We start from the raw sequence: 12,727 nt of genomic DNA on the forward strand, positions 1-12,727 counted from the left end.
AATTGTCAATAACCGGCGTCGACCGAAATCACGAATCGCGCGGCGATACTCGCCGTTCGAGTCAAGTACGTGACGGCAATCATTTCTCCACGATTTTATCAGACTACATTTTGCAGCGGATGTGGATTTATCCGACTGACCCGACACAAAGGTGAGTCGCGAGAGAAATTACATATTCATTAAATTAATAATTATAATGAATATAAGCAAATGAAATTGTAGCGAGCAAAATCTGTATCACTATGCGTCATTCTCTGAGGCTGTACCGTGAGCTACATTTAAATAACGCGTAATAAATTAGTAGAATAGAATATTTTTAAATGTTCAATTTTACATTACCTTTATATTTACTTACAATAAAATGTTTAAAATGTTTAATTTTATATAATTTATGATTGATAGATCAGATTTAAAAATTATTTGTAATTTTATGTATGTAATATTATGTGTGTAATATTTAAAGAGTGTACGTAAATATAAAATATGCATTAAAATAGAAATTAAAATAGAAAGTATGTTAAAATACACAGTATATATTTAAACATTTTAAATAGAATTTTGAAGTTTAGTATAAATTATAAATTATTTAAAATCATCTTTACATACATAACAATTATTACATATATATTATTATATTATTATATTATTATATAATATTATTATATTATATTATTATTATTATTATTATTACATATATAAATTATTTTCTGTTTCAAAACTCTCATCTATATTTATTTATTTTGTAAAGTAATTATGTATCATCACATCACATATTTTCCGTGTAAATATTAATATCTCCAAATTATACCGCATTCAAAATCTCAAGATACTTGAAAAATTCACTATTGCTTCTTCATGTCGGATACAGTTGAAAATATTTTTCACCGTTAAATGAAAAACGGGCATTTATTGGATCTTCAAGAAAAAGAGACTGCTCGTTCCGTCAAAAAAAAAAAATCGTTTTAAAGAAATAATGAAATTATTGCGGTGAGATAAAAGATAACGGGCAAATAAGTATTTTATCATAAAAATGGTGCACGAGATGCGCTTAGTAAATAGAAGGAGTTAAAAAAAAGATAATGGCATACTAAAAAGGAAAGCATAAATGCGGAAAGCTTATAAACATCTCTCTACAAATGCTTGATAGCTGCTGTAATAATTGTCATGGCAAATGGCAATATCCGGCATCTCGTGTAACATTCCGTATGCGCGTAACGTTCTTTTGCAATAAATCAATATTTATCTGCCGCTGTTTGTTATCGAGCGAATGGACCGACATTGACTTGTCGATGCTCTTTTCACGTTGTTTCAGTTTAACGGAAGCTGCGATAAATAGGACCTTCTCCGCTTACTTCCATTATTACAATCGTTCACAATTCACAAAGATCTCGTCTCGTACCACAATAAAAGGTATCTACTTACGGTCAAATATTATTTACGTTTATCAAACGTCAACTAAATTGATACATAGTAGAGTATATTTACAATCACACTGTATTTATTTTCATTTTTGTTTCCCATGCGTTTTTCCAATCCATACTATTTTTTTCGTGTAAATAGTAAATCAATGTTTATCCAAAAAATAAAAACTCGAATGCGAATATTTAGAAAACTATTCCAGTAGAGTTAAACAAGAGTATATTTAATATTTATTTTGATATTATATTTTATAAACCATTTTTTAATTCCTTATAAAAACTTTTTTTGTTATTTTTTTTACTTATAACATTTGTTTACAGTTTAAAAAGCATTTCAGCGTAAGCTTTCTGACAGTAAAATATAATTAAGAGATACTAATAGAAATTCAGCGCAGCCATTAAACCATTCCAGCCGAAGGGTAAATCGTGATGACGGATCGCGCGGAATTTAGGGGGCGGTGGCTGCAATTAAGCCGGAAGTGACTCGACACGCGGGAAGGGGGATGACAATTCGTAATTCGGCTAGTTAATTTATTTTGCTGTCTGGCAGCGTAGGGATCGAAAAATCGGCTGCTGATCATTCCTGAGAACAAAACCAGCCGAACTACCAGTCCGACGCGCATCTCCGAATCCGGAACGGATCTCGTCCCCTAACAACACGTGACTCTATAACTTCATTACGTCGAATATAGGGCTCGTAATTTCTGGCCGCACGTGACCGCACTCTCTTTCAATCAATGAGGCGCGGGTAATCTGAGAATTAAAGCGGACCTCGTTTCGCTAAATTTGTCAATGGCAAATCGGGAGAAGAACTTCTATATGATATATATATATATATATATATATATATATATATATATCATATAGAAGTATTCTATATGATATAGAAGTGTTCTATATGATATATATATATATATATATATATATATATATATATATATATATATCATATAGAAGTTCTTCTCCCGATTTGCCATTGACAAATTTAGCGAAATATATATATATATATATATATATATATATATATATACATATACACGTCGATATGATATATACACAGGCCCGAACGATATTGCCTTTTAATTGTGAGCGCACTTTGACAAAGCGTTTTAGAGTGAGTAGATCTCAATGTCGAATGAATTTCGCGGATGATTTGAAGTTTATACGACGCGTATAATTAGTCCCTCGCATCAACATAACGTACTGGATTTTAAGCGGACCGGTATGCTCAATCGCCCTAGTCGGATATGAGATTAAGCATTGGATGATATCATCGCGCCGCTAGAATATTCATCCTGTTAATGTTACAGCCGATGATATCTCGTTAAACGTATCTGTAGGGCGTCGGCTGCAAAATCAAGTTCGCGTCTGACGAACTACGCGCTTTTGCAAATGCGCCGCAGCCGCCGGTGGGAATTGTCTGCGATTAAACGACACTAGAACCCCAAACGCCACTCCATTAATCATTAATCTCAATATCGGGCGAGCATCCCCGAACGGCTATTTTCTCGAAATTACCACTGTTCGACGCAAATGCACCAATCCCACTCGCAATACCGCCAAAAATCGTGCATATAAACCAGAAGTGCCTTATCGTCAATCCACAAAGCTCCGAATTGTATCGCCCAATTATAACCGATAACATTTCGACCGCTTAATTAATTTCGCCGTTCCACTATACACCTACCTACCTACCGGGGTCATTTTGCTCCCTTGCTTCGACAAAACCGCCGGCAATGGGACCTTCTCAAGCGTAGCTCGTGAATCCTTGATGTTATTTAAACGGCTAATTAATAGATTCCCAAATTGAACAAGCACATAATGAAAGAGCAATTTCATATAGTCGCGGTTAAACACTTTTACAAAGCGTTTAATAGAACTGCCCCGAATAACACGGTGAATGATTACATTGGGAATTTAATCATGCGCATTTAATTTTGTATGCCTCTTGTTGTGTTTGTCAGGCGGTTCGGTATGCGTAAATTAGCGCACAGAAAGCACGAGGATCCATTGAATCGGGGAGAGGAGGAGGAGGAGGAGGGAGGAAACGGGATATTTGCCGACGCGGTATACGGACGCAGAGTTTCGTGAGTTGTCGCATTTATTTCGTCCCCGATCGCAGATCGGCGCGTTCGTGCTTTAGGGTCCCTAGGCAGCGCTGGAAAAAAAAATCGATTCCACCAGCAGCAGCACCCGCACCAACGGCGTCGAGAGAGCGGCATTGCTCATCCGACCTCGGTTCGCTTCGATGGCTCCTGATATTCTCGTGGGATCAGTCTCATCCCCGGGACCACCACCTTTCGGTGGATAGGCAGGCAGTGAGAAAGGCAAGAGGAGGAGGGGACGGAGAGTGACAGAGGGAGGAGGAGAGAGGGGGGGAGGGAGATAGGCGATAAGAGAGAACGAGATACAAATAGACATGGAGGAAAAGGGACAGCGAAAGGGAGAGAGAGAGAGAGAGAGAGAGAGGTCGGATAGGCAGATGCGGAAGAAGGGGCATAGGGAGAGAGCGAACCCGTTTGACGTTTCGCGTTTCCCCGACGTACTCCCGCGGGATGGTGGCGGCTTTCGTGCCTGGAATCCGCCACGGGATATCCGCACGAAATGGATATCGTGCACGCTCCACAGGATAACCAGATAGAAAGAGGAAGGGAGAGAAAGAGAGAGATCGGCACGATGGGGAGAGAAATAGTGAGAGAAAGAACGAGAGAGAGAGAGAGAGAGAGAGAGAGGAAGGGTGAGAGAAAAAGAGAGAAAGAGAGAGAACAAAAGAGAGAAGCAAAATCGAGAGGTTTGAATAGCGGGAGAGGCGCTATTGCACCGCGGGGGAACAAGTTTACGAAATGCAGGAGGGACAAATTGTCTCCTGCCTGCAATTCGCGATATAACATTTCAGTGGACAATAAAGATACCAAGCAGGGAGAGTTCACTAGAAATGCACGTTGCATAAGGAAGGTGCATTCGCACGTCGTCGTTGAAGATGAACACGCGCAATGTTAATATAATATAAAATTAGAAGATTCGACTAAAGTTCAGAAATTCTCGTTTAATTCGTCAACATAAACTTTTCTTCTTTTTTTTTTTGTGTTTTCGCCTTTTTAATTCCCCTAATCGTTTCTTCATTGTTTCACCTTCATCCGGATGCGAGTAACGGCATACAAGAAGAAGATCCATTTATCTCAGTGTAATGCGAGGGAGAAATTTATACAATTTCACATTTGCGATATCAAGTCTCAAATGGCTACAGCAACGAGCCAACAGCTTCAAGCGAATACGATCGCACGATCCTTCAGAACTTGCGGCTTAATTGGCTCTCTAAGCGGAGTGTGTGCATACGTTACGTGCGCGGTCAGGACGAACTATTCCGTTCGCGAGGTGCTTGCAACGCGCGGCAGCAGTTCCTAAGTTTGCCGGACACGCGAATACAAAGTGCGCGGCCGTGGATGGTCGTCAAATGGTTTGCCCGTAATGCCCAGAGCATGATCCGGGAAAGACACGCCGCGTCCCGCATCGCTCGCCGTTGCAAGTTTATTTTATGTTTATCCCGCAAGTTTATTTTTTAATATGCTGAAAATCTATGAGCGCGCTGTTTCCGCCGACTTTGACGGTCGACTTTAACCACAGTTTAATCTGCGAAGCGCGCTTACTTTTTACGATGTTTCAGCGAAGAAAGACGTAAAGCACAAAATGCATGCATAAAAACCGCTCTCTCATCTCGGTTTAATTCCGGCCTTAAAAGGAGACAAAGTAAAATAGTCGTGGTGAAAGTTAATAACAGTTAGACTGTGAAATCCTTTAATAAACGCTGCGGCAATTAAAAGTCAGCGCGCATGGATTATATGTCAAAGAAATCGAAAGCAAAACACGCGAGGCAACGTTTCCGCTCGGTGAAAATATTTTTACTCGCGTCCACGAGTGTAAACTGGTTGAAAATAATCAACTTGGTGTAGACGAAATCGAATATTCTAACGATAATAGAAGCTCGCGTGTGTAGCGCCATCCGCTAGAATAATATTTTCACATCCTTGTTCATGGTTGCGTTGCCAATCGGGGATGGTGGTCTTGTCGTCGAGTGGTGTTGCTCACCCCTCTGTAGCATAAAACCACCATCTGTCACTGACCGAAGGACTCACCCTCTTTTGCCGCCCCAACGCTGAAGGAACTTGTCGTTCCTACTTCTTCATGCCATTTCTTTCGGCCCACCTCCCGATCGTTCTCGACAAATTTCGGCCGCCCTAATGCGCGCGGGACGATAGACCTCCCTGGAAGACGTGGAATGACGTCTTATGCACGTTCGACCTGGGGGTTAGTCGGCGAAGAAAAGCGGAAAAGAGCCCGCGGCAAAAACACAAATCTCACGCGCGCAGCTGGTTGTCCTAAAAGTAAATGGACCAGATCTCGCGCCCTCCTCCTTAAGCCTGAAGTCAATCAAATCCCTATTTGTGAGAACGACAAGTAGACATTCAGGCGTTCAACTCAAAGTTGTAATATAAAAGTAAGGAACTCATTTACGTTATATTTAATAACGCAACTTCTCAACGATAAAAGGTTTGCCAGGATTTTTCCAAGAGTCGCGATTATGACGAAGCAAAAAAAGTTATTTTAAATTATACTCCTGAAGGCTACTTGCGCCTGAAGTTATTATTTTCCGTGACAGAAAAGGATGAAAAGAGAAGAGCGAAATACCATTTAGACACTCCCTACAATGTTAACAATAATCAGTTGAAAAATTTGTATTTCTATTTGTATTTCGTGTAAGAAAACGATAACACAATAATACGATCGTGATCGGGCTTCGAGCGTTTCGAGGGTAAATACAGACGTCCATTTTCAGTCTTCCGAAAATTTATTCCCTGCGGACACGTACATGGGGAGGCTACCCCGACCGTATCCACCTCGTAATACGGGGAAATCCTCCTCCGGAAGGCGAGCAAGTCGCCATCGCACTACGAAGAATGAAAGGAAAATAACGTACAGAGGGGGTGTATACACCTTACATTCGGTGATTATCGGACGATCGATAAATTCAGTCGGGCTTGATCGATAATAATGGCCTGGATATTTCTTAGATGCACTTATTCGCGTTTCGATCGACGTAACGTGAAATTTATGACACATCATGCTATTAGCACCGCCGCCGTCGAGCCATCAATAATAATCAAGGACTGACTGACCGCGGGCGCCAATTAAATAACGTATCTGCCCAATTTATCATGCGCGCTAACTGCGCCTGTAAAAGCGCCCGTTTGAGAACGCCTTCTTTTTATCGAAATTCATCTTCGTGTCGGTGTCTAGACGCGGTGACATTAGCGGCGCTATATCGTGGTCAACGTTGATATAATGCGATATTAATTTCGCGAATCATCTATCTATGCAGAAAATTACACTGTCAGATAGCTCATTAAATTTTCCAGTAATCCTAAATACGTCAAACCGAAGCTGAAGTTCATAAAAAATGCATGAGAAATAAATAAATCGCGTTGATTTAATACGCGTTAAATCGTAACGTATATTTCACTTTAATATGCCGGATCTCTGATTTATTCGTCCGCATAAAAATTACCATTTCGCTCAATCGATAATAATAATATTCATTTTAAAAAAGGAACGTCAAAAGGGATTAATTATAAGGCACGCGACGTACAGTGACGAAAAGATATCGCGACACACTTCCATACGTTGGCATGACGGAATGGAAATCATATGTCGAGCATAGCGGCGAGGTGAAGGCGTTTAAAATTGCATACGACGTCGAAATACGCATTCGTCGCGGACGGAAAAAATCGAAAGTGCAGAGCGACAATCTCACGTAGTGAGAATGATTGGGCGGATACGTTATTTAATTGGCGATATATCGACTATTGAAATTCTTTTCCACCGGGCGCCGAAGGGGAAAATTCACCAGAGCCGAATCCTCTTCGACCTAGTTTCGCGCAGCGGCGGCGTAAAAAAATGCGATGGTTAAGGGTTAATAATGGAGCAGCCCCGCTGAATTGGAAACTCGAGTCTCGAGCCGCGCGCGACGCGACGTAATCGCGTTTCTCCGCGAGAACGCCAGATGATAGTTTGGGAAAGGGAGCGGAGAGGAAAAAAGGGATACGCGCGCGGCACGCCGGGAGAGATGTAATACATACGTACGTACGAGTCAGCGTTATGAAAAATTGAGAGAAAGCAAACATCCCGACGGCTCTTGGATCTGAGGACAAGAGGGCTGTAAGCAGAACGCGAGCAAAGAGGTCCGCGGACACAAAAGGAATCCGCTGGGATGATCTATATAGATCTTTATTTCGCGTTGGCTAATGTAAACACGAAAACGATATTTCACGTTTACGCGCAACGCGGAGATGCGCGAGATACGAGCGCCGCAAAATAGTCCCTTTCGGGATGTTTGAATGTAGAAAAAAAAAGGGGGCAAAATTTACTCGACTTATGCCATTTCTGTAATGAATAAAAATACTTCACTCTTGTGCTCATATACGTACGCCCATTCGTCCTTTAATTCACGGGAAACTTTTCGTGTATAAACTGTGCTCTACAATATATTCATCCATTTTCACATTAATAAGTATAATACAATATGCATACGTTTTATCCAGTATTTACATGGAATATTTGTTATATAAAATTAGTGAGTATTTAATCCAGTAAATTTCAGTAATCCTGCTTACTACAATGTATTCTGCAATAAATCCCTTGACTGACGCTATTACTATTATGTAGTAACAAAGTCGATATTGCGGCCCGGTTAATTTTAATTTAAACCAAATGTTTCACTCTCCGCAATGTTTGAGTTGCGCGCCTCTGTGATGTACAGTTTACCTTACACGCAGAGGCTGTAAAATGTTACTTCGCAGCCAACCCTTCTGAAGGAGGAGGAGGAGAAGGAGGAGGAGGGGGATGACAAACATCGTCGCGTATGAATAAATATAATACGCATAAATCGCGTGCGTCGCGAGCGGTCCTCTTTTATCACTCTCTTTCGCAAAAATATTATTGTTCCACGGGGCTCTCCCTCTCTCGAGAAGAGAAAGGTCTCGTTTGATTTCCCGCGTGCAATAATCCTACGCGATAGCTCTAGGCCAGCTTTGAGATAACCTGTAGCCACGTATGTACGCATACTCTCCGGCTATGTACGCGAGTTTATGTACGAGTATGGCAGCCCGTGTACTCCCGTATTAGCATAGCGTGTGCGCGCATACACACACACACACACACACACACACACACACACACACACACACACACACACACACACACACACACACACACACACACACACACACACATATATATACAGAGTACACATACGCGCACAATAAGGCTATAACCCGTTCGCGCAATATTTCACGTCAGATTATGTAGCCCCTTTGCAGAGTGCCCGATAGCTATCGATATCGATAGATTCGGCAGGGTGTATATAGATTCTGGGACGGGACACGGGTGGAAATAGAAACTGCAGTTGGACGAACAAAGCGAGTCTCGTCTTTACGAATATCCACGGATTGACGGGCCGCCCCGTCAAATAAGGCTATGAGTTCTCGCCGGATGAATAAAATGTTCCCGGTTCCCTCGAGATGTGTCTTTGGCAATTATTGGCGATTATTGGAACAATTGGGAACATTGGTAAAAATAGATAAATGATCGATTACGAGTAATCGAATAAAACGAATTTTCTAGCGAGGCGCTTCGCGGTCTCTTAATTTTTATTACGTGCGCGCCGCCGAGACAAAGTAAACAAGTAAAGAGCGAGCATGAAAAAATGATAGAATTTCCAACGCGGTGGCGCAACGGCTCGGCAAAAATATCCCACTTGCCGAGGAAATTTTTAACTTCACCACGCGTCGCGCTTTATCGTACCAGGCGCAATTAGGACGTACGTGTATTTATCTTACGTACGTCAACCCGCCACCGGTGCTTTTGACCTCTCGAAAAAAGGGGGGAATGAAATATCAGTCACCGAGATTTTCGCTCTTTAAAGCGAAGAATCGCGTACGGCGTGCCGGAGAAACGCAATTTTTCATGTCGGATTACGCCGAGAAGAAAGGAAGAGGAAGGTTTTAGAGGGTAAAAGTGGAGAGAGAGAGAGAGAGAGAGAGAGAGAGAGAGAGAGAGAGAGAAATGAAAAGAAAAAGAAAAAGAATGGCGAGGAAGAAAGACATTTTACGAGAACGGGTGGGTCACGCACCACCATCGATATTGATATCTATTTTAATCTCGCTTATCAAACGACCGAACGGTCGAAAAACTCTTGATTAAAGGAGTAAAAAAATTGCGGTTTATAATTCGGTGACATTTCGTACCGGCATTTGCTCAAGTCGACCCAATCGACTTCGTGGCGTAAGTCAAAAACCAGAGGTGAAAAAAAAAAAAACGTGCCTTTCCGGAGTCTATCAAACCGAAATAACGAAGGGATCTCCACGGCAGCGATAAATTTCTGAAGCACCAATATCGAGTTATTGAACAGCCGCCGTTGTTACGGGAAAGGGAAATAAAAAAATAAGAGCTTCGGAAAACAATAACACGCTCGTGGAAAAGACGCCGTCAAAAGGCAATATTACGATGCAGTCCTAGTTGCATCGACAATACGAAAGGGCACGAGCCCCGTTAAGCCTTTTACTACTCTGCGAGTATTTCATTCGACATAAGAGTAGATTATCACATTTGACGAACACGGGAAAGCTCCTACTCTTTAAGTCTTGAATCCTCGAGTATTTGGATTACAGGACATTCGAATTCTCACATCGCGGAGAGGATCGTGTCTGAAAATTTTCGGATCTCTCTTTCCTCCGAGGTGGATATCTAAACGAGTAAAGACGTCGATAAAATATTTTCTGATCTAATCGCTGGACACACGTTGCCCGATGTTTCGCATCCTGAGAGCGGAGGGAAAACGAAATTTGCAGGCGCGTTCGGAGAAAAGAGTGCACGCGCGCGGTTAAACTTCCGGCGACGGTATAAACTTCCCAGCAAGAAAGCAAATAATATTTTCCGCGCACGGGGGATGCATGGGCAAAAGGATAACATGGAGAAACAGCTGCCGCCTCGTCGTCCTTCGAAGACAGTTCGACGAGTTCGTCCTTGCGCGTCCCGGCGGTGTGTCCCACCCCCACGTCGTCGGCTCCGCACACGGTAGATCGAAGCGAGAGGGTTGTTGATTCGATTAGAACTTAGTTCCTTCTTGCACACGAGGGACCCCCGGCGGCGTCTAGCGGTGGCCTCGAGTTTCCTTATTCTGATCCAGCCGAAATGCGCTCTGGGAATTCGCGACGACGAATCCGCGGTGAGAAAAGCGTGAAAACACACGCCACCGGGAGTCGGCCGGCGGATCATCGGACCATCCCCGGGCCGAGCTCAGCCGCGTTTCCAGGCTGATTCCACTGTAAAATGGGAAGGGTTGAAAGGGGCTTTCGTCTCGAAATTGTGTGTATTTCAGTAGTGATTCCGGAAATGGCGGAAACCGAGAACAGCAAATGCCGGAAAAGCGTCGATTCGGAGATTCAAGGAGCCGTGCACAACTGGGACATTCGAGAAATACGAAGAAGCTGCCTCTTGCTCGAAAGTCTCGGGGTTGCCGACAATTTGAGAATTTGAGAAGACGCTACGAGCTAAATATTCCAAGATCCGAAGAAATCCCTGCCTCAAAATCCTGCCGAAAAATTTGTCAATCGAGCGATTTCCAGAATACGAAAAATCAGAGAATTCGAGACTGCGAAAAACTTGAGAGATACGTAATAAAGATATAATAATATTTAAAAAGTTGAGAGAATATATTTCAAATATTCTATTTATTCCGAATCGGAAAAACAAAGGACACAGAAAATCCTATGCCGTCGAGATACTTCATAATTCGAATACACGCGTGAATTGAAGCGCAACGCTCAATTATCAGGACGCTCTTATTGAATCATATATTTTGCTGAAGAGCAAACCTGTAGTTGTCGATTTCGACAACGAACTTCTGAATCGGAGGTTGAATAGTCGATCGAGATTGAGGCAGACGCGAGCGGTGCACGTACCTGCCTGGAAAACGATTTATGCAGTAAGTGCTGATCCGTAACAGCTACAGAGACGTAAGCTTATTCTGGAACACATTTCCCATTTGCATACGAAATGTATCCTCGGTTAAGCTGTTTGAGCTGCAGCTAACGGAATCACAATGACCCGAGGACATCTCGAGAAACAACGAGGAGTAGTATATTCGTGGTACAAGCACTCCGAGCGCTCCGAGTTTGTTAAAATGTTAATTATGTGCCATGGAGCAGTTATCATAGGTAGACTTTCGCCTCCTCTGTGTGGACAGATAGATGGAAGGCGTTTTGCCTCGCAACAAATTGGCTGTTTCGTTCGCGGTTTTCTCTCAAAGAAACACCGATCCATCGCTTGGCCCATTTGTGCTCTCCGTTTTAAGCACTTCGACTAAAGCGACGGAATACGCGTAACGACGAAAAAATATTTTATCAAATTTCCGTACGCACAGACTTTTACGGCGTTTACGCTGAATATAGCAGGAAACAATGTTAACCTTAAAAAAAAACGTTGATCCTTTATAAAACCATTTTTATATGATTTTTTTTTATTTCTCTCATAAAATAGATGTTTTTCATTTTTTCATTTTAAAAGGAAGGAAAAAAATGATAAAATTTTATAATGAATATTAATATAATATTGAAGAGAGGAACACATAATATACTAAAATTGAAGTATAATAATTTCAATATTAAATTTAAATATATATATAATGGTCTCCATTCCTTTTCTCTCTTATTATTAACCGATAAAGTAAAAAATTATACGAAAGCAATTATAAAGCGACGATTATAAATCCCAATTTCAATTTGATCCTGGAAAAATGATATTTTCTCTTGAAATCCTCATTTTCTTACATGAGTTCAAACATGTTGATCGAATCAAAGTCGCACGTGCGTTTCGAGTATGTTCAATCGAGAGAAAAAAAAATCACGATCGCACCATCGCGTTTAAAATCCGGGGACGTAGAGAGCTTCGGTAAGCTCTCGAAGCTTTCCCTAGAAAACGATTCCCCGGGGCGTTATTCTCCAGGACTTGCCATCGTCGTCCCTCGTGGTGAACCATCCCCAGCATTCGCCAGCTAACTCCCCTTACCTACTACCGATCTCACCGCATCCCCTGTCCCTTTTCCATTCTAGCTACCCTCGTAGAAGTCTTCGTCATCATCGTCATCCTCGTCGTCATCCCCGACGTTGCTATTTACATACGAGCGCATCACGTTTTTACGCCGCCTTTACGCTGTTCTAGAGATCACCTCGCTGTTCTCTCCCGCCTTTTTCAAG

This window comes from Pogonomyrmex barbatus, unplaced genomic scaffold (genome assembly GCF_055798465.1).
Source record: "Pogonomyrmex barbatus isolate J1 unplaced genomic scaffold, ASM5579846v1 scaffold7, whole genome shotgun sequence".
NCBI classification, from domain to species: domain Eukaryota; kingdom Metazoa; phylum Arthropoda; class Insecta; order Hymenoptera; family Formicidae; genus Pogonomyrmex; species Pogonomyrmex barbatus.